Source organism: Danio rerio, chromosome 4 (assembly GCF_052040795.2).
Source record: "Danio rerio strain M-AB ecotype USA chromosome 4, GRCz13ab, whole genome shotgun sequence".
NCBI classification, from domain to species: domain Eukaryota; kingdom Metazoa; phylum Chordata; class Actinopteri; order Cypriniformes; family Danionidae; genus Danio; species Danio rerio.
The window spans coordinates 43065001-43088515 of NC_141024.2; the positions used below are offsets into that span (position 1 = coordinate 43065001).

At 35.3% G+C, this 23515-nt stretch overlaps 1 protein-coding gene, 1 long non-coding RNA gene and 2 other non-coding genes across 4 annotated transcripts in view; 2 read left to right on the plus strand and 2 right to left on the minus strand.

Moving 5' to 3' along the window:
• Positions 1 to 23515, minus strand: part of LOC101886199 (uncharacterized) — an 883799-nt gene that overhangs the window by 453322 nt on the left and 406962 nt on the right. The window lies entirely within an intron of this gene.
• Positions 1 to 23515, minus strand: part of LOC148680967 (uncharacterized) — a 663035-nt gene that overhangs the window by 182205 nt on the left and 457315 nt on the right. The gene's annotated exons all lie outside the window — the stretch shown is intronic.
• Positions 7643 to 7716, plus strand: trnat-ugu (transfer RNA threonine (anticodon UGU)). Its single transcript has one exon. It is a non-coding gene; the product is annotated as a tRNA-Thr (tRNA).
• trnat-ugu (transfer RNA threonine (anticodon UGU)) lies at positions 14431 to 14504 on the plus strand. The gene has a single exon. It is a non-coding gene; the product is annotated as a tRNA-Thr (tRNA).

Genomic DNA, 23515 nt, shown 5'->3' on the forward strand with positions numbered 1-23515 from the left:
GTTGTTTTTCTTCTCCTACCAGCACAACACTTTTCCCCAGAAACACTGGAAATGCAAACAATTGATGGCTGTTGCAATTTTAAACAGTAACAGGATGTGGGTATCAGGCACGTGCACACATAGGGCTCAACCTGTGCAGTGCACATGCCCTTTTTTAGCCTTGGATAGAAAGTGCCCTTCCAAAATGATCAAAAGTGCCCCCGCGACGTGGCACACCCTCGGTCCCGCCCTTCAGTAGGCGCACGACAACACCGCTCTTGAGTACGCGCGCAACAACACAGCTGATCAGAACGCGCGCGACAACACCGCTCTTCAGTACGCGCGCAACCCGCTCTTCAAAAAATGTATCCTGCACATGCCCTTTGGACGGTTTGTACTCCCATGTCCTCATGCCTAGTACACGTGTTGTGCATCTAGATGAAACTTTCAGCAAGCTATAGCTCAAAGGCAAAAGCTGTGGCTCCACAAAGAGTCTTGCATGCCCGAACAGGGACTTGAACCCTGGACCCTCTACCGATTCCGCTAAAGCTGGGAAACAATAGTCTGTTTTGGAAGGGGAAGAAAAAATATGAGAAAAAGAAGAAAATTTGACAAATTCAGAAAGAAAGAAGTGAAATTAAGGTTTATATTTTGCATTTCTGCCCACCAGAAACTACTATGGAACAAAATCAATGCCAAAAGTCTTGAATTAAAAAGCTTGTTGAATATCACAAACTGAAAAAAATAATACACCGTATTAACAAGTTCTTGCATTTTAATGACTTGAATTCCAGGGTTTGTATTTTTAGGTCCTGAAATTTAACATATCTGTTTATTTAAGCTTTGAATATTTTAACGAAAAATATTTCAAACACGTTTTCATACTTAAAAATTCAATAATTCATAATCAAATTTCCAATTTCACTTACAAAATATTCAATACCCTTTAAAAATACGATGTATAATATTCAAAAGGTAATTTTCATTTCATTTTATTTCAGTTGAAATATTCGCTTCCATAAATTCAGTGGATCAAATTTGACTGTTAAAATTCAACATTACATCTGGGAACTGCAGGAAAAGCAATAGATTGCAGATTGAAGATCGCAAGCTGCTCTAGCTTTCACCAGCAGGTGGAGATGGAATAATGTAAGATTTTTAACCCAGTAAACAGGCGAGAAAAAGGCTAATAAAGGCACAAAAGTAGTATTATCAATGCTTTGGACATTATAAATGATAAAAAGTATGAGTAAAATGAGTAAATGAGGTTTTAGTCATCTATATTTGCCCTAATGTAACGGAAGCCAGCTGGTGATCGCGTAAATCTCAGTTCTCGGATCCAGTGACAGACCTTGTTCTGCTATCTTATCGGAGCTTGTCTCCCATGCCGGCTCGCTCCCTGCTCGGACCGGTGCAGTTACTTGCACATAAACCGTCTTTTGATGAATATGATGTTACACATTTTCTATCTTTATTGACTCTTTCTTCCATAGACGCGAAGTATTATATTGACAGCTAAAGAATATAAACGTAAGAGAAACCGGAGTGGAAATATTATAATAATACAAAATAGATAAACATTGACGGGGCTAATAACAATTACGAACAAAGATATTCAAAAGCAGAGAGATTTTATGAGAATGTCACACAAAACAGTTTACTTGGAACTGTTAAACAGTGTTCAGCTAACGTTATGATTTAAGGTTGGTTATGGATGGGGCGTGTAATTTAAAATAATTTAACAAAACGTGCGAATGCATTAAAGGAGCGTCTTCAGATATTATTTAAACGCAGCTATGTCGGGATTGGGATAGGTTATATAATTCCATTATTTAAATTATGATTGTTAATATTAATATTTTATGACATGTATTTGGGCTATTGCGCTTAAACAAGTCATCCTTCTAAATTAATATTTCTATTTATCCTTTTTATCACTCTGCCTGTCTTTCTCTTCTTTTTTTCTAATTATTGGGGTTCTGCCATGGTTAAACATTTGCAAAATGTCTTAGTTTGTCCAGAATATTGTTTTATTGTTATGTAGCCTATAGGCGAGAAAAATGTATTAACGCAAATGTGGCAATGTCGCAGCCAATTATAAGTAATAAAATGAGTCGCCTGTGGTTTGATAATAGGCAGTTATAACTGACTTTAATTTGTTTTCAGTATTATAAGAAAACCATTATTTATAACTTTTCAGCAACCGTTTGTATTTTATGTTTAGCAATGTTGATATTTTTTGCAGTTATTAAACATATAAACTTATTTAAACTGGTTTAAATTTAATATAGTTGTCACTTCAGCTAGTTTCATAAGATTAATGTTTATAATGCGTGGTTTGACATGCGTGGTTGAGGGGTTCCTGCAAAGCAGCTCTTTTCATCATTATGGGATTATTACTGAGCTGTAATCACCATCTACTGGAGAGAATGTATTTGCTCATTTATTCTATTAACTCTTTTCTGCAAGTCTGTTTTATGACTTCACAAAGTCAAACCATTATTTTTTTATTTTATATTTTGAGATGATCATATTTAAATAAACAATTGCTAGGGTAGCTAATAGTTTCTTTTTTCTTGTTTTAAAAAAAAAAATCAGTAGCCTATAAAATCATAATTTTTGCTTGACAAAGTTATTGGTTTAGGATTCTGGATGCATTTTTGCTAAATGAGTGTTGGATACTCTCACACTAGTTAAATCAATTATATTATCAGAAATGACAGATATAAGAAATCCATTAATATTCATCACTCTTTTTACAATTATACAAGCAATTTCGCACCGATGTCAGCTCCACTTTCGGAAATGGTAAACAGCGAGGTGTTATTCCCAAGCATGACATGATAATAATCGAAACACTCTTGTAGGCTATTATTCTTATGCTTGGCCAAATGTCATGACTTTCACTTTTATTTTACATTATTATGCACAAGCCCAGATATTATCTGAAACTTCGGAAGAATTCCTATCATATATTGGCAGCCATCCAGCATCTCTTAACCAGTTTGATATGCGGCGCTGGCTCGCGGCCACTCGTTCGTCTTTGTCGTGTACAAGCCACACCGCACATGCATAAAAACGTCAATCATTTCATTCATTCATCAATTCATTCATTTTCCTTCTGCTTCGTCTCTATTTTAGAGGAAAAGCAATAATCTGGACAAACGAAAGATATTTTGCAAACGTTTAACCGTGGCAGAACCACAAAAAATAGAAAAAAAGAAGAGAAAGACAGGCAGAGTGATAAAAAGGATAAATAGAAATATTAATTTAGAAGGATGACTTGTTTAAGCGCAATAGCCCAAATACATGTCATAAAATATTAATATTAACAATCATAATTTAAATAATGGAATTATATAACCTATCCCAATCCTGACATAGCTGCGTTTAAATAATATCTGAAGACGCTCCTTTAATGCATTCGCACGTTTTGTTAAATTATTTTAAATTACACGCCCCATCCATAACCAACCTTAAATCATAACGTTAGCTGAACACTGTTTAACAGTTCCAAGTAAACTGTTTTGTGTGACATCCTCATAAAATCTCTCTGCTTTTGAATATCTTTGTTCGTAATTGTTCTTAGCCCTGTCAATGTTTATCTATTTTGTATTATTATAATATTTCCTCTCCTGTTTTTCTTACGTTTATATTCTTTCAATATAATACTTCGCGTCTATGGAAGAAAGAGTCAATAAAGATAGAAAATGTGTAACATCATATTCATCAAAAGACGGTTTATGTGCAAGTAACTGCACCGGTCTGAGCAGGGAGCGAGCCGGCATGGGAGACAAGCTCCGATAAGATAGCAGAACAAGGTCTGTCACTGGATCCGAGAACTGAGATTTACGCGATCACCAGCTGGCTTCCGTTACAAAAGGGCAAATATAGATGACTAAAACCACATTTACTCATTTTACTCATACTTTTTATCATTTATAATGTCCAAAGCATTGATAATACTACTTTTGTGCCTTTATTAGCCTTTTTCTCGCCTGTTTACTGGGTTAAAAATCTTACATTATTCCATCTCCACCTGCTGGTGAAAGCTAGAGCAGCTTGCGATCTTCAATCTGCAATGTATTGCTTCTCCTGCAGTTCCCGGATGTATTGTTGAATTTTAACAGTCGAATTTGATCCACTGAATTTATGGAAGCGAATATTTCAACTGAAATAAAATGAAATGAAAATTACCTTTTGAATATTATACATCGTATTTTTAAAGGGTATTAAATATTTTGTAAGTGAAATCTGAAAATTGAATATGAATTATTGAATTTTTAAGTATGAAAACGTGTTTGAAATATTTTTCGTTGAAATATTCAAAGCTTAAATAAACAGATATGTTAAATTTCAGGACCTAAAAATACAAACCCTGGAATTCAAGTCATTAAAATGCAAGAACTTGTTAATACGGTGTATTATTTTTTTCAGTTTGTGATATTCAACAAGCTTTTTAATTCAAGACTTTTGGCATTGATTTTGTTCCATAAACTACTCAATGCATATATAACAGTACTAGTTCAAGAAATATGTCCATAAATAACACTTTGGGTAGATCATGAAGTGGATTTTATACTCTTTAAAGTGTGAAGTTAATCTATATATTCAAATTATATGTGTATAATCTGCTTGTAGATTTGCCTACCATTAAAACAATTGAAGTGTTATGTAAGGGGAAAGGGCCTGAGGAAACCACTAAGGGTCACGAGAAGTGGATGAGAAGAGAGCGGGAGAAAGCCTGAGTAAGCAACTAAGGTGTCTCAGGAAATGGATAAGAATAGAGCAACACATGTGTAAACAGAGACGTATAGATGGATAAGATATATAGTTACCAGGTTTGGGTCAGGGGTTAACCTAGGTGGAATTTGTGTGACATATGTAGAAATAAGGGAAAAACAGATGACAGAGGTGGAATTTGGGGTCAAGGGTTAAACTAGGAGGGATCTTGTGTAACATATGGAGAACAAAGAAAAAAACTGGTGTAGAAGACTATTTAAACAGGTTAGAATTTTGAGTGAGTCAGAATTTTTCAGACAGAGATGCTACTGGGGGTCTCCTGAAAGTTCTCCTTTGTTGTCGACAATAAAGTATATTCTTCTGATATTCATAACCTCCAGACTGAGTTTGATTTAGTAAGAGAAAAACCAAGAAAACCACCACAAGAGGAGCTCTCAGTAAGGGACCGTCGGAAAAGTGCTTCTTTTTTCGTTTTTCTGCTCCGCTCAGCGAGAGCTCTCCCTGTTGCGAGGACTTGTGTGTGTGTGTTTCTTTGGTGCTGTCTATGTTTGAGTTGTTTGCGTATGTGTTTGAATGAGAGACAGAGTGGTGCTGTGTGTCTGTGTGTTTATACAGACAGCTTGTTATAGCCTCCCCCCTAAAATATAACTCTGTATATGGAAAGCATCGTCAATGCACCGTGATGCACCGAGATATCGAATTGAACCAAATCGAAGACATGATAATTGTAACCGAACCGTAAGACCAGTATAGGTTCACACCTCTATTACTTACCCAACGTTAAATCGATATTGATTTTTAGTCGATCGAAACAACGTTATAGAATCCACCCATTTTCAACACATAATCAACTTAATTGGTTTGTCTATCTAACGTTGAAATGATGTTAATTTTAGGTCAAATGGAACATTATAGAAGCCACAAATATTCAACAAATAATCTATCCAAATGATTTAACGTTGAAATAAATGCATAAACAACCTTTTCAACATTAAACCAACACATATTACTTAATGACAGTTTATTTTAAAGGATACATATTATAATTTAATCTGCATATATGACAAAACACACCATCTGTCATCATTTTTTATTTATACAAATATACAGCTGTACACATTCATCAAGAGCATAACTTCATTCAACTCTTCTATACACACAGTACACTTAAACACAGAGAGAGAACATTTAAATTATAGGCTAAAATAGTGAAAACCAATTACTCTTAATTTACAATTAAAAAAATAAAACTGTGGAATATTAAATACATTTGTCTATTTGTGTTCTATTTCAAGATGCATTTTTCATTAGAGTAAAAATGCATTTGATTTCACATGTACACAATAATAATTTACTATTAGGGTCAAAATACAGGTTTAAATCACAATGCTTAAGCTATTTAAAGAACAACTTTATTGAATTAATTGAGAAAGATGCAATATGCCTGTAGGAGTCCATCTATTAGCCCAATGAGGAAACTAACAGCATGGTCGAAGGTTTAATGCATGTAAGCCTTTTCTAGTGCTTCTGAAAAGAATTTTATTATTTATTAGAATTTATTCATATTCGTTTTTTTAGCTCCGAATTCAATCTGACTCCAATTTCAATGATCCTAAAATTTAGATAGTAATTCTTATTGTAAGAACGGATTACATTCATCATTTATGATTTAATTTAGCGTTTTGATATTTTCTGAGGTCCGATATTCTAAATTGTACGTTTATAAGGGACCAACATCGCTCAGGGTTCCACGCCCCGGGTTTGCGCTTCTTCTCACGGACAATATGTCGGCACTCTGAAAATAGTCAGAGGATGGAGGATTAACTATATTTGAATAAGCTGGTCACATTAATGCTTACCTAGTCATTAAAAAAATAGATCCTTAGCCAAGTCCATACAACTTGCTATTTCCAGTGGTTAAATGACTAAAAGGTCTACATGTTATCGGCACGCAATGGCTAACAATAATCAAATGCGCCTATTAATCAATTCAATTATGCCATACTATAAAGGTAACGAGACTCCGCATAATTTACTGGATACAATGAATTCGCAAATTAATCAAAACTTAACATTTTATTTGTCAGGTAAAATTGTATTCTGCCAATGACATAATAAATCATCAGGAAGCCAATTCAGAGATGAGACTAACAATATGACATCCATTAATCAAAGATAAATCAAAGAGTTAGAGATGCATACCTCACCAGAGAAATACATTGCTGCATAAGTCTCAGAGATGCTGCAATTGGGTGTCTTTTTACAAGATCTCCCCCCGTCCTATACCACATCTTACCTTATATACTCAAGTCAAAACAAACAGCCATAAATTCAAGACAATAGAAGTGTCACAGAAACCCTGACCTGGTGAATTTGAGGACTTAACCATCTCTGAGGAGGGAGAGCATCTTATCAAGATCTTATAGAAGTCAAAAACCAAATCAACATATACCAGTAAAATATTACTGTAAAATTAAGATCACTTTACCAATCACACTGAGGCATTTAAAATAATACCAAACATAAATATATAGTGCTGCAAGATACACCATGTTAAAACCTTGAACATTTTATGTGAAATGTGCTCTGATCAGCAAGTCGCTTAAAGGTCAAGAAGGGGGGCTTGGGGTGAAAGTAAAGGATGCATTCCTGCATTCTTCCCTGCTGTATTGTAGCTCTGTTTCTCCAGCCTGTGTTTTCATTGTCAGCAGTGATTTTAATAAAACAGTGGAACAGTTGGTTTCTTCATCACTTCTCTTCTCTAATGAAATTTCATAACAGTTCTCAGGGTCTGATTTTTTGAATCCTTACAGAATAGTTCGACAAATAGAGTTAAACAACCTCTTTGCTTGCCATTTTTAGACTTGCTGTCTTTTTTTAGTCTCTGTGTGCAAAAACGTCTTGCCTCCTTTTTGGCTTTGGCGCTGTGGCTTAGTTGGTCAAAGCACCTGTCTTGTAAACAGGAGATCCTGGGTTCAAATCCCAGCAGTGCCTAACGCACAGGTACCCCGGTTGCTTTTTGTTAAGAGTAACGAGTGTTTACGCAGCGGGATGTTTAGCAGTCGGTTTCTTAACAAATCTCAAATCCTTAATAACTCTGCTCGTTCAAGAGGGCTTTGGACGATGGCTTTATATAGCATAGTGTGGTAATGCCTAACCAATTGGACTTTAATATTGCAAGTACAGACATTCACACATGCAGCGCTACAGTTGTTTTTTTTTTTTTCTTTTTTTGAATTAAACAATTGGCCCCTGTCAAGGTCGTTTGTCTAGTAAACAGGAAATCTGGGGTTTGAATCCCAGCAGTGACTTGTTGGCAGTTGGCTGTTCTTTCATGGGCCAGAGAGTACTAAAAATTGCTTTCTGTGCAACAGTGCTAGAGGCAGCAGAGCACTCAGGCTCTAAGGTGCAATGGGTAGCGTGTTGGACTTCTAGGCTGTGAGCTGAGCTATTCAAAGTGTAACCCAGGTTACTAGTGGGTAGTATACAGCAGAGGTGTGGACTCGAGTCATGTGACTTGGACTCGAGTCAGACTCGAGTCATGAATTTGATGACTTCAGACTCGACTTGACAAAATATAAAAAGACTTGCAACTCGACTTGGACTTGAACATAAATGACTCGGACTTTCACTTAGACTTGCGCCTATTGACTTGTAAAGACTTGCTACTTTCTATAAAAAGCCCAAAGATAAAAAGTATGTTGACACAGAACGCTCTATCTCTGCGTGTGTGTGCGTGTGTGACAGAGAGCATGCACGCATACTTTCGACCACTAGCGCTTTGTGGCGCACTTCAGTGTTTTTGCACCAGCGGGAAATTTGAAGATGCCATTTTCATTCTGACTCGGAGAGTGAAATAAACACATCCGCGATCTGCTCCTTTTGTTTTATTCAGCGGATTTACAACATCTGTCAAAGGTAAGAGACTTTACTACTCACAATGTGTTACTGTTGTGCAAAAGCATTGTTTTACTGTTGTGTATAAGTCAATGAACTTCAGTTTTTTTTTAAACCAAATTTACCCTCTCGTGATTTATTTCATATAATTATGAATGAACATGGCTGTAATTTATGTTTTTGCACTTGGTCGTTTGTGTCAATGCGCATATTATGTTTTATCTTTGTGTTTTGCCCATCCTCTGACAGTATTTTCTAACTATTTAATTAGTAGTAACATTAATTACATGCCATAATAACTAGATATATAATTTATTTTTAAAGCTCTTAAAACTGTGAAAAAAGTGTTTTGTTATTTTCTGGTGACATTTTGCAATAAGGTTTCTTTAGTTAATCTATGTACTAACATGAACTAATAATGAACTATACTTCTAAACCTTTATTAATTATAGTTTAACATTTACTATTGCATTATTACAATTTAAAGTTATGCTTGTAAACATTAATGTTAATGCACTGTGATTTAACAAGAATTAACCAATAATTTTATTTCCATTAATGAAATCATAAAATAATGACTACTGTAATGAACTGCACTGCATTGTTTGTTCACATTAGTACATACATAAACTTAATAAATTAATACAACCTTTTTGTAAAGTGTTACATTTTTCATATTTTGGATTAATACTATTAATTTTATTTAGTATTTAAAACCTTAAAGGTATTTTTATTATTGTTGATGTTATGCCTCTTAGCAATATTTTAGTCCTCTATATGGTTTTTAATAAAATTTTTATTGTGAGATTGTAATGCAATGCATCTATATTGTTGAATTTCTGTTTATTTGTTTTTCTGTATTTCCCCCTCTATATTTAAGGATTATCTACTATTTTAAAAGTACTTAAAAACAACCATCTAATAAAAAATACAATTAACAATCACATTTTGTTTCATGAGTGTCTTTGTTCCTGTTTTGTAGGACTCTTATTTTAACAGATTTCATTTGGAAACACTTGACTGATCATTCAATTAAAGTTTTACCTTTATTATTCCATCACTCAATGAGATCATTTAATTGTGAGTTGAATTACTCCATTTGTAATTGTTTTTAAATAAACTAAAAACAAAGACTTGTTTTATTCAGTTTGTTGAATGTGAACGTCTCTACTTTACATATTAAAAGATATTTAAAACCACTACGAATGTATTTAAACTAATATTTAAATTTATATAACTGTTTCACTGTGGGTATTTCTATTTTAATTTATTTAGCACATTTATTGGCTATTCAAACATGAAAACAAGTTTTAGATACTTTGTGGCTCTAATAAATGGTTAAACATAACAATATCCCTGCAGAAAAATCCAGCTTAAACCACCCTAGGCTGGTAAGCTGGTTTTAGCTGGTCGACCAGGCTGGTTTTAGAGGGGTTTTGGTCATTTCCAGGCTGGTTTCCAGCCATTTCCAGCCTGGTCTTAGCTGGTCAGGCTGGAAACTGACCAGCAAAATCCAGCTAAAACCAGCTTGACCAGCCTGGTTTAAGCTGGACATAGCTGGTTTTAGCTGGTCATCTCCCAGCCTGACCAGCTAAGACCAGGCTGGAAATGGCTGGAAACCAGCCTGGAAATGGCCAAAACCCCTCTAAAACCAGCCAACCAGCCTAGGCTGGTTTAAGCTGTTTTTTTCAGTAGGGATTTTTGACAAAATGTTCTAAAATGATTGTTTACAAGTGCCTAAGTGGGATTCGAACCCCGTTCTTTATGAAAAGAAAGAAAAATCTGATTGGCTCTGACATTACTTTCACCAGTGGGCAGGTACTTCAATCTGATTGGCTGGTCTCTCACGCGCGTATTCAGTCTCTCTGCGTTTGCTTGAGTTTTGTCCACACTGGCGCTTCATACCTTTCCTGCTTTTGCTCTCCAGAGATCCTCCTGGTAAATTGATTATTCCAGAATGTTGATATGGTTTATATATTGCTACACTATTTAGTAACAATACACGAAAAACTATGAGGTTAAGGTAAATTCTATAATAAATACTAGTGTTTTTGAGAGTTAGGTATACTGCCTATGTTTAAGCCTAGTATTATTTACAAGTTGTTAATGAATGCTTCAGCATACTGTAGTATTAAGAATAGTAAACTAATAAAATGAAATACAGAGTGTAGTTTTACTACAGTAAAGTGTGGTGAATTGTAGTATAATATACCCAATACTGTAAAAAAAAACTACAGCACTGGGTCATTTGTTTATATTACACTTGTGTTACCATAGCAACTATAATATTACCCCAACAGATTAATTAAAGTACTTTACTATAGTACTGTTCAAAACACTGTACATGCCAATAGATGTGTTCAGGGGCCCTGTGGAACAGCTTTTCCTCAAAATGAAGAGGATGACATGGAAAATGTTCTCCACAATCTCATCAATAATGTGGAAGACAGCAGAGACGTGTTCACTTTATTTTAGTTGCCATGATAAAATGGGATTGATAGTGAGATTTATTTAAAGAGTGAATAGTACAGTAGGCTATAATACCTAATCAAGTTTTTCCTTATTTTTATCACAGTTACATTTCTGCTTGCGTTAGTTATATTTTTGTTTAAATGTTTTTTATTTAATTAGTATGGTGAACCTTTTGGATGTTTAATAAATGTTTGTAAAACAAAATGCATTCTTTACATCCAACATCTATTCTCTGTGTCTTTAAGTGTTTAAAAACTGGAAATATCTCATCATATAACATACAGCCAAAATGTTATGGTTTATTAGATAAAAAATTTTGTATGTAAGTCTATTTTAGTATTTTGGTTATTGTTAATAAATAGTGCCTCAATATAAATCATATCAAAAAGCACAAAAGGAAGAGGAAACACAAGACACAAATTCTGTATATAATCCCTGAGAGCGCGCAGGAAAATGTGTGTGTGAGCAGTGTATATTTGAGAGCGAGAAAATTTGCGCGTGAGCAGCGTATATTTGAGAGCTCGCAAGCAGTTTTGTCCACAGAGGAAATCGGTGCACGAGCATCACACAAGGTAGAGAGCAAAGTTCTTCATTGTTATGTGAAGAAAACAACGTTATTGTTTGTATGAAGTAGCCTACTTCATTAACAATATGTGCTACCATTTTACATTGCTGCTAGACAGATTTGCATCTCCATCTCTTTAGCACACACGAGATTCAATTGACAAAATACCAATTTCACTCAATTTTACTTTGCAGCATACAGGAGTTGTTGGTCTACTGCTGCCTCATTGAGGTTGTTTATGTAGTTTTAGTTAATCACAAGTTGATCACTGAAGACATAACATAGCACAACTAAACTTAATGAATTAGACAGCAGTAGACCTGCAATTTCTGTGTGATGTGAGGCAAAATGGACTCTTTTTTTGGTGGAACTCATTCTTGTGCATTATGCTGTGTAGACGAGACGCAGCACTGTTTAGCACTTTTTCAGAAAATTACATTTGTATCTTTATATATCTAAGCAATGTTCTTTCATTAAAAAAGGTTTGTTTAATAAATACAGATCTTACAGCCATACATTGAAAAGACTCGAAAATCAAACTATAGGACTTTGGACTTGACTTGAGACTTGTTGCCTTTGACTTGGGACTTGACTCGGGACTTGCCTGTCTTGACTCGGGACTTGACTCGGGACTTGAGGGCAATGAATTGAGACTTACTTGTGACTTGCCAAACAATGACTTGGTCCCACCTCTGGTATACAGCAATAGAGCAAATAGAAATATGAGGAAAAAAACATTGGCAGAATACTCGATTAAATAATATACATTATAATTATTTACTTATATAAATAATTTATAATAGAGTATTATACAGCATTCAAGAGAATAGTGCTTTAGAATAACATCATCGTGCCTTACACTATAGCAGCAGATCAGCTTTCCAAACAATAACAAATCTCTCTTGTCTGTTAGCTTGTGTTTACCGTTGCTATGGTGATTCAGTGTTCGCAAGGGAAAGCAGAGATGTAAGTTGTTATATTAATAACAGTAGAAAACTATTAGATTTATATCTTTTAATGTTTTTAATGCGTATTAACTGTGAAAATTGACCATTAATAAGATGCTGAAATGATTTCTATCATATATTTTTAATGAAGGATTGAGAGAAAAAGACAAAATTTGTCTCTGAGAGTGAAATCTGCACACGAGTGCCACCTGGAGTTTTCCTGTTTGTTTCGTTTTGATTTTGAATGATTTCCTTGGTGAGTTCGTGTTTTTTTTATTATTATTGCTTTCATTATAACATGATTTAAACTAGTGTAAAAAAATGTGTTTCATAAATTAACCATTTGTTTGGTCAAGTAAAAACAAAGTATTATACAGAGTATTATACAAGTGATTGTGTAAAGTTTAAGTGAGAAAGTGTAAGTAAAATGCTGTCATTTATAAAAAGAAAATGCCAAATAGGAGAGAGAAATAGGAAAAACACAGAAATTCAGCAGAGAGAAGCATATACATGGTTATTTACTGTTGCTGTTTATTTAGAAATGTGTTAAGCTGAGTTAATGCATACACTGTAAAATGCTAATGGTTTCTTTGGCCTTGTGTTTTCAAGGCCAGGTTTTTTTTTTCTCTCTTTTCCTTGGTTTTGTTCGTTTGTGCATCTTCTTCTGTTTTTTCATCGGTGAGATGTTCTATTGACGTCAGTTGCTGGATGTGATCTGCTCTAGATTCAAATTAATTGAAGTTTGAACTCTTTTCTGGATTTGGATTGTCTCAACTTCCATCGGCGTGTCTAATTGTGGAGTTGGACTGGTGAGCCTCCCATTAAGTAGATTCTTTGGATACACCTGTTGAAAAGATACAAAGTAAAACCTATTCAGCGTCATGGTAGGAGTGTAAATTTACAACACACTCACAAGTGCAACATCCTGGATCTCTGGAACTGAATTTGCAACCTAGTTGTTTTGCAAAAGAATCTTTTTGAAAGTTTAACACCTGTACTGGACTTTTGGGACATTTTGAAATGTTTTAAGTGAATGTTTTATTTTCATTTTTATTTTAGTTGTACATTGTTTCATTGGAGTGTTCATTCGTTGCAATTTTTGAAGCTTTTTAGAGAGAAGTTAATTGGTTTAAGAAGGGAAATCTTGATTATATGTTAAATAATAATACAAGTTTAATATTGTATTATTAACTTTCACTTACAAACCTTTACTATAGTATTGTTATTAGTATATTAGTATTATATTAATTTTATAATAGTAACCAAAATATAATATTAGCCCTTAACAATAGAAAAACAGAAAAATAACATAATATTAACTTACCTTATTAGTGATATAGCCATAAAACCCTGTGAAGAAAGAGAAAAGTTATTAGAGAGTGTAAATAAGATTGAGGTCATTAGATAAGTGTGAAAAAAACCTAGAATTTGTTTTATTTATTTTTCTTTTTATTTTTTTTATATTTCTGTGAACATTTTACAATACAATCTTTTATTATTCTTACCTCTGTGTCCGAGTCCTTCACTGTTGTTGTATCTTCTCTCTCTTTGGAGGAATTTAGACTTCTGAGCATCTGGTCCATTGATTAAAAGCTTATAATACATTTGTGTATCGAGGGATTTTAATAAAACAGTGGAACAGTTGGTTTCTTCATCACTTCTCTTGTCTAATGAAATTTCATAACAGTTCTCAGGGTCTGATTTTTTTGAATCCTTACAGAATAGTTCGACAAATAGAGTTAAACAACCTCTTTGCTTGCCATTTTAAGACTTGCTGTCTTTTTTTAGTCTCTGTGTGCAAAAACGTCTTGCCCCTTATTCAGCGTTGGCGCTGTGGCTCAGTTGGTCAAAGTGCCTGTCTTGTAAACAGGACATCCTGGGTTCAAATCCCTGCAGTGCCTAATGTATATGTTTCGTGTTTGCTTTTTGTTAAGAGTAACGAGTGTTTACGCAGCGGGATGTTTAGCAGTCGATTTCTTAACAAAACTCAAATCCTTAAGAACGCTGCTCGTTCAAGAGGGCTTTGGACGATGGCTTTATATAGCATAGTGTGGTAATGCCTAACCAATTGGACTTTAATATTTCAAGTCCAGACATTCCCACATGCAGCGCTACCTTTGTTAGTATTTTTTTTTTTTTTTGTTTTTTTTTGGAATTAAACAATTAGCCCCTGTCAAGGTTGTTTGGCGCTGTGGCTTAGTTGGTCAAAGTGCCTGTCTAGTAAACAGGAGATCCTGGCTATGAATCCCAGCAGTGCCTTGTCTACAGTTGGCTGTTCTTTCATGGACCAGAGAGTACTAAAGAGTGCTTTCTGTGCAACAGTGCTAGACAAAGCAGAGCACTCAGGCTCTGTGGTGCAATGGATAGTACATTGGACTTCTAGGCTGTGAGCTGAGCTGTTCAAAGGTTGTGGGTTTGAGTCCCACCAGATTCGCAAGCTTTACTCTTTTTCTTCACTGACTTAAGGTGTGGTGCGTTTCTAACATTTTAGGCATCTGTCCATCCCGTTTTGCTTCTTTCTTTCATTGCGCAGTACAGGCTCAGATTCTAGGGGTACTCTACAATAAAGCCGATGACTTAATTGAGCTGTTTTAAATAAGGGAGATTAGAAAACGGTGTAGGGCCTAGTGGGCTTGAGGAATGACTCGTCGGCAACCTGTGGTTTTGGGGAAAAGTAACTGCCACCTATTGTTGAGATCACGCCTTTTGGATTTGTCGTACAAGAGCCTCTTTATGCATGTGCAAAGTAACTGAGTAGAAAGCATAGTAAATTTTGCTTCCCCCCCACTGTCTTAGATGAAACTGCGTTTGGAAGTATCGTATCCAGAGGTTTTTTCTTTTAGTGTTAAGACTAAGTTGGCCAGAGCACCTGTCTTGGGAACAGCAGGTGCTAGGTTCAAATCCAAACTGCACCTTTCCCTCAGATTATGGGAGAGTGACTTTCTGATCTGAAACTCTTCCAATGGCCGATAGCATATGTTTGTCCTGATTTCCATTTTCCGAGCTGACTCTGGGTTTGGATGACATGGTCAAGTTTGAGACATGATCGTCCAGACTCTAAAAGACCGCGTCCGTCTTGTCAGCATTTTCTGCATCCTGACATGCTGGTTTTTGTTGTGTATTATTTTTTCTTCTTCGATTTTTGTTATCGGGCAAATGTCTCTTACTGCGAAGTTCTGTGGCGCTGTGGCTTAGCTGGTCAAAGCGCCTGCCTTGTAAACAGGAGATCCTGGACTCAAATCCCAGCAGCGCCTTAGTCCAGGTGGTGCGTGTGCTTGTTTTATAGAGCTCACCGGAATGAATTATAAAATTGTATAGCTTTGAGGCGTAATGAATAGTGCGACAAATAGAGTTAAACAACCTCTTTGCTTGCCATTTTAAGACTTGCTGTCTTTTTTTAGTCTCTGTGTGCAAAAACGTCTTGCCTCCTATTCAGCGATGGGGCTGTGGCTTAGTTGGTCAAAGCGCCTGTCTAGTAAACAGGAGAGCCTGGTTTCAAATCCCAGCAGTGCCTAATGTATAAGTTTCGTGTTTACTTTTTGTTGAGAGTATTGAGTGTTTACGCAGCGGGATGTTTAGCAGTCGGTTTCTTAACAAATCTCAAATCCTTAAGAACGCTGCTCATTCAAGAGGGCTTTGGACGATGGCTTTATATAGCATAGTGTGGTAATGCCTAACCAATTGGACTTTAATATTTCAAGTCCAGACATTCCCACATGCAGCGCTACAGTTGTTAGTTTTTATTTTATTTTTTGGAATTAAACAATTAGCCCATGTCAAGGTCGTTTGGTGCTGTGGCTTAGTTGGTCAAAGTACCTGTCTAGTAAACAGGAGATCCTGGCTTCGAATCCCAGCAGTGCCGTGTTCGCAGCTGGCTGTTCTTTTATGGGCCAGAGAGTACTAAAAAGTGCTTTCTGTGCAACAGTGCTGGATAAAGCAGAGCATTCAGGCTCTATGGCGCAATGGATAGCGCATTGGACTTCTAGGCTGTGAGCTGAGCCATTCAAAGGTTGTGGGTTCGAGTCTGACCAGAGTCGCAAGCTTTGCTCTTTTTCTTCACTGACTTAAGGTGTGGTGCGTTTCTAACATTTTAGGCATCTGTCCATCCCGTTTTGCTTCTTTCTTTCATTGCGCAGTGCAGGCTCAGATACTCGGGGTACTCTACAATAAAGCCGATGACTTAATTGAGCTGTTTTAAATAGGGAGATTAGAAAACGGTGTAGGGCCTAGTGGGCTTGAGGAATGACTCATCGGCAACCTGTGGTTTTGGGGAAAAGTAACTGCCACCTATTGTTGAGATCACGCCTTTTGGATTTGTCGTACAAGAGCCTCTTTATGCATGTGTAAAGTAACTGAGTAGAAAGCATAGTAAATTTTGCTTCCCCCCCACTGTCTTAGATGAAACTGCGTTTGGAAGTATCATATCCAGAGGTTTTTTCTTTTAGTGTTAAGACTAACGGCTGTTTCACACCGCAAGCGTCAGCAGCGCATGAGCAGAGCATGAGCAGCACTTGTTTTTTCGGCGTCCATGTTAACAGATTAGAGCTTTCATAACGCACGCAGCAGCAGTGCGTCAGCGCGAGGCGTGAGCGTCGCTGAAGCAGCAGTGCAGCGATAGTTTCGGCGCCGGGTCTATTTTTGACACGCTGCTTATGCTCAATTAAAGTGACAGTGCATTGATAAAGACCAAAACACAATGAATGACAGTAAAATTGTACCCAATAAATGCCTTAATAATGTCAACTGATTTATATATAGTCAATTGTAACCCAGGTAACTAGTGGGTAGTACACAGCAATAGAGCAAATAGAAATACCCTTATAAATATGAAAAAAAAAACATTGGCTGAATACTCGATTAAATAATATATATTAAAATTATTTATTTATATAAATAAATCATAATAGAGTATTATACAGCATTCAAGGGAATAGTGCTTTAGAATAACATCATCGTGCCTTATCGTACACTATAGCCCTTTTCACACATACAGACCTTTCCGGAAAATTGCCGGCAATTTTCCGGAAAGGTTGTATGTGTGAACAGGTCCTTTTTGAAAATACCGGTAAATTCGTTCTGGCTATTTTCCGGAAAGAGAAGTTGTAACATTACCGGCAATTTGCCGGAATGCTGCGCTGTGTGAACGCAGAAGGAAGATTCCTGTAATAAGCGCGTGCACGTCTAGAACGTGCTGACGTGAGACGTCTGCTTTAGCCAATCACAACAGTCAGACGCATTTACGTCCACGCGGTTTGTGAGTATAAAAGCCTTTGAATATTTTTCCAGACACATTTAGCTGCTAGAAGTTAGTCAGATCACGTTTATATGTTCTTCTTAATGCCAACTGTGTAAATAATCATCGATGAGATGCTTATGATAAGCCGTTGTTTGTTTACCTTCAAGCTTTGCGTGCGCCTATGAGCGCCAGCACACGCACATATTATGAACATGTCGACATGCGAAAGTGATCCTGCGAAAGTTGTTCACAATATTGATCATCCACAGAGTTTGTAATTTAGTCAAATGTTTACAAATACAAGCGCAGCCGTTTAAAGCTCATTTGTAGTGAATGATGTCAGAATTTACCGGTATTTTGGAATGGATGTGTGAATGCTCTTTTCCGGAAAATTTCCGTAACGTCCTCGCCTGTGTGAACAGCGCTTTTTTTAATATACCGGTAAAGTCGTTCCGGAAATTTTCCAGAAATTTACCGGTATCACTGTGTGAAAGGGGCTTATAGCAGCAGATCAGATTTACAAACAATAACAAATCTCTCTTGTCTGTTAGCTTGTGTTTACCGTTGCTATGGTGATTCAGTGTTCGCAAGGGAATGCAGAGATGTAAGTTGTTATATTAATAACAGTAGAAAACTATTAGATTTATATCTTTTAATGTTTTAAATGCGTATTAACTGTGAAAACTGACCATTAATAAGATGCTGAAATGATTTCTATCATATATTTTAATGAAGGATTGAGAGAGAAAAACAAGATTTGTATCTGTGAGTGAAATCTGCACACGAGTGCCACCTGGAGTTTTCCTGGTTTTTCGCTTTGATTTTGAATGATTTCCTTGGTGAGTTCGTGTTTTTTTTTTTTATTGTTTTCATTATAACATGATTTAAACTAGTGACAAAAATGTGTTTCATCAATTAACCATTTGTTTGGTCTAGTAAAAACACAGTATTATACACAGTATTATACAAGTGATTGTGTAAAGTTTAGGTGAGAGAGTTTAAGTAAAATGCTGTCATTTGTAAAAAGAAAATGCCAAGTAGGAGAAAGAAATAGGAAAAACACAGAAATTCAGCAGAGAGAAGCATATACATGGTCATTTATTATTGCTGTTTATTTACAAATGTGTTAAGCTGAGATAATGCATACACTGTAAAATGCTAATGGTTTTTTTTCCCCCCTTTGTTTGCTTGTGCATCTTCTGGTTTTTCATCGGTGAGATGTTCTATTGCAGTCAGTTGCTGAATGTGATCTGCTCTGCATTCAAATTAATTGAAGTGTGAACTCTTTTCTGGATTTGGATTGTCTAAACTTCCATCGGTGCGTGTCTAATTGTGGAGTTGGACTGGCGAGCCTACCATTAAGTGGATTCTTTGGATACACCTGTTGAAAAGATACAAAGTAAAACCTATTCAGCGTCATGGTAGGAGTGTAAATTTACAACACACTCACAAGTGCAACATCCTGGATCTCTGGAACTGAATTTGCAACCTAGTTGTTTTGCAAAAGAATCTTTTTGAGTGTTCATCACCTGTACTGGACTTTTGGGACATTTTGAAATGTTTTAAGTGAATGTTTTATTTTCATTTTTATTTTAGTTGTACATTGTTTCATTGGAGTGTTCATTTGTTGCAATTTTTGAAGCTTTATAGAGAGAAGTTAATTGGTTTAAGAAGGTAAACCTTGATTATATATTGAATAATAAAACAATTTTAATATTGTATTATTAAGAGGGTTTTGGACGATGGCATTATATAGCATGGTATGGTGATGCGTAACCAATTGGACTTTAAAATTTTTAAGTCTAGACATTCAAACATGCAGTGCTACCGTTTTTACCGTTTCTTTTTTCGATTAAACAATTACCCCCTGTCTGGTTTTGTGGCTTAGTTGGTCAAAACACCTGTCTAGTAAACAGAAGATCCTATGTATGAATCCCAGCAGTACCTTATCTGCAGTGAGTTGTGCTTTTATGGGCCAGAGAGTACCAAAAATTGCTTTCTGTGCAACAGTGCTAGAGGCAGGAGCTCTGTGGTGCAATGGATAGTGCAGTGGATTTCTAGGCTGTGAGCTGAGGCCAGTGCGAGCCAGGACAAGCCGGGGCAATTGCCCAGGAGGTTAAGCAGTGAGGCCGAAATCATGTTGCGTTTCCACTGTCGGGCTAGTAGCTCGCAGCACGTCACGCAAACCCCGCCCCATAACATCCCCCGAATCAAACGTCACACAACCCGCCCACTTCAGCGGGAATCAGCCAGATAAAGCACACCATCACATCCTCACGAAACCATTCAAATAAAGACAACTGAAACAAACAATTGACACGTTACTGTACAACATTACATTTTATGTCTATACGCACATGCCTGTGTGTTCTCATTCATCATATTCATTTACTCACCGACCGACTGAATTTGAAACTAATTTTCATGCGAAGCAACACGCCCCTTCAGCTACTCCAGAACGCAGCAGCATGGGTGGTCTTTAATGAATTGAAAAGAGCACATGGCACTCCGCTACTCACCCGTTTGCACTGGCTGCCAGTTGCTGCCCACATCAAATTCAAAGCTCTGATGTTTGCCTACAAAGCAACCTCTGGCTTTGCTCCCTCTTATCTGCTCTCATTTCTGCAGATTTATATGCCCTCAAGAAACTTGCGTTCTGTGAATAAACGTCGCCTCGTGGTTCCATCCCAAAGAGGGAAGTAATCACTTTCCCGAACTCTCGCATTCAATCTGCCCAGTTGGTGGAATGAACTCCCTAACTGCAACAGAACGGCAGAGTCACTTGCTGTCTTCAAGAAACGACTTAAAACTCAACTATTTAGTCTCCTCTTCACTTCCTAATCTGCAATTGCCTCTAGCTACACCACTAACTGTACTCAAAAAAAAAAAAATTCTTACATTACTAATGCTTTCCTTCTTAGACTTTACAGACCTGAAACTTGCCTACAACACTTATTTATTGTTGCTCTTATAGTTGTGAAAATTGCTTCCTTGTCCTCATTTGTTAGTCGCTTTGGATAAAAGCGTCTGCTAAATGACTAAATGTAAATGTAAAACAGCAAGCTGTGTACACGCCCTTAAAATGACACATTATAACACATTATAATAAAAAAATCTGGATTTTGTTTTGAACTGAACCTAAACTGGCACACTCAGACGAACCATAATAATAATGTTAAATCATAAAAAAGGGGTAAACTATGTGCCCTTTAAGCAATGTGTTAACTTTATTAATTATTCAATAATCATCAAGATTAATAAAAAAGTTCAACACACACATCAGTGAACATGTACACACACACACACACAGTTGGAAAAGTAGGCCTACATACTGTATCTACCTTGGAAGAAGTGATATGGTTCTTAAAGTGTTGTTTTACGTATGGAGCCTGATTGAATTTTATTATAGTGTCTTCGTAAAAACATCTGTCCATAATTCCTGAAAATAGAAAAAATATATATATATAAATAAAGAAACTGCAAAGAAACGATTCAATCATATTAAAGAGATTTGAACTAACCTTCTAACACAACTAGCGGTCCAGGTCCCTGATGGAATATGGCTCCCCAGACATGAATTTTTACTGGATGCTTTGCTTTCAGTTTCACAACATGGCGGTTTATTAATAGGGTATGTCCTATTAATAAATTTGTAGGACATGTAAGGTCGTATAAAGCAAATAGCCTAAATAAAGAGATGCATGGATTAATGTAAATAAATAAATCTTTTCATTATGGCATTGTTCAAAATGGCTTACCTGGCTTTTCCAGAGGTCCACCTGAGTTGTTTTACTGGTTTTCTAATATTGCAGACTGATGCTTTTAACTGTATTCTAAACAGAAGCTCACTCTGAATCTTTTTAGCAGATCGCTATTGTGGATTGTGCTGCACAGCCAACTTAAAAGGGACTGCATCAAAGACAACCCAGGTGGCACATACTAAAAACAACAAGAACAAAAAGTATTTATAAAAAAGTAAGAATTTTTTTTGGCACAGCAGGGTCTTTCTTCAGGGCTCGTTGGTCAAGGGGTATGATTCTCGCTTAGGATGCGAGAGGTCCTGGGTTCAATCCATGGATGAGCCCTACAGCTCAAAAAAGCAGTGGAACTTTGGCATTTCTACATTAATTGTAGCACCTTTTGCTGTGACTTTAGTTAATGAACATTTAGTGGACTTCTAATTTAAATTAGTTTAACATGTACAATTATACAGACAAAACCGTCTGCTACCCTCAGGCAGATGGTTCCGCAGCATCTGGTTACGCACCAGCCGGCTAAAGGAAAGTTTCTTCCCTCAGACTATCAGGCTGATGAACACTTAACACACAGGCTCTTCCATACCCTCACTGCACACCATCGATATGTAGCATGCACTGACCTTTAGCCAATCCATACTTGAAACAACACTGCCTACAACTATGTAGACACCTATTCATTGTACATATCGCTGTCAATTTCACATTGTCATTTTATTTGTCTGTTATTTGTACTGTCGTTGTATTTGCACTGTCATTGTTTTTGCACTATCTGTATTTTTTACTGTTTGTACAGATAATTTTTCATGATTTTTGGTGAATTTTTCATGATTTTTGGTGATTTTTCAAGATTTTTTCATGATTTTTCAAGATTTTTTCATCTTTCATGATTTTTCGTGATTTTTCAAGTTTTTTCATTTTTCGTGATTTTTCGTTATTTTTTAAAAAATTTAATTTTTCTTGATATTTTGTTATTTTCATATTTTACGATTTTTCAAAAAAATTTCATTTTTTGTGATTTTTTGCGATTTTTCAAAAAATTTTCATTTTTTGTGATTTTTCAAAAAAATTCATTTTTTGTGATTTTTCAAAAAAATTTCATATTTTGTGATTTTTCAAAAAATTTTCATATTTTGCGATTTTTCAAAAAATTTTCATTTTTTGCGATTTTTCAAAAAATTTTCATATTTTGCGATTTTTCAAAAATTTTTCATTTTTTGCGATTTTTCAAAAATTGTTCATATTTTGCGATTTTTCAAAAATTTTTCAGTTTTTGTGATTTTTCAAAAATTTTTTATATTTTGTGATTTTTCAAAAATGTATCATTTTTTGTGATTTTTAAAAAAAAATTCATATTTTGCAATTTTTCAAAAAATGTTCATTTTTTGCGATTTTTCAAACATTTTTCATATTTTGCGATTTTGCAAAAATTTTTCAGTTTTTGTGATTTTTAAGAAAATGTTCATATTTTGCAATTTTTCAAAAATTTTTCATTTTTTGTGGTTTTGCGATTTTTCAAAAAAATTTCATTTTTTGTGATTTTTCAAAAAATTTTCATATTTTGTGATTTTTCAAAAAATTTTCATATTTTGTGATTTTTCAAAAATTTTTCATTTTTTGCAATTTTTCAAAAAAATTACATTTTTTGCGATTTTTCAAAAAAAAAATTCATTTTTTGTGATTTTTAAAAAAAATTTCATATTTTGCGATTTTTCAAAAAAAATCATTTTTTGTGATTTTTCAAAAAATTTTCATGTTTTGCGATTTTTCAAAAAATTTTCATATTTTGCGATTTTTAAAAAAAAAATCTTTTTTTTGTGATTTTTCAAAAAATTTTCATGTTTTGCGATTTTTCAAAAAAAATTTATATTTTGCGATTTTTCAAAAAATTTTCATAAATTGTGATTTTTCAAAAAAATTT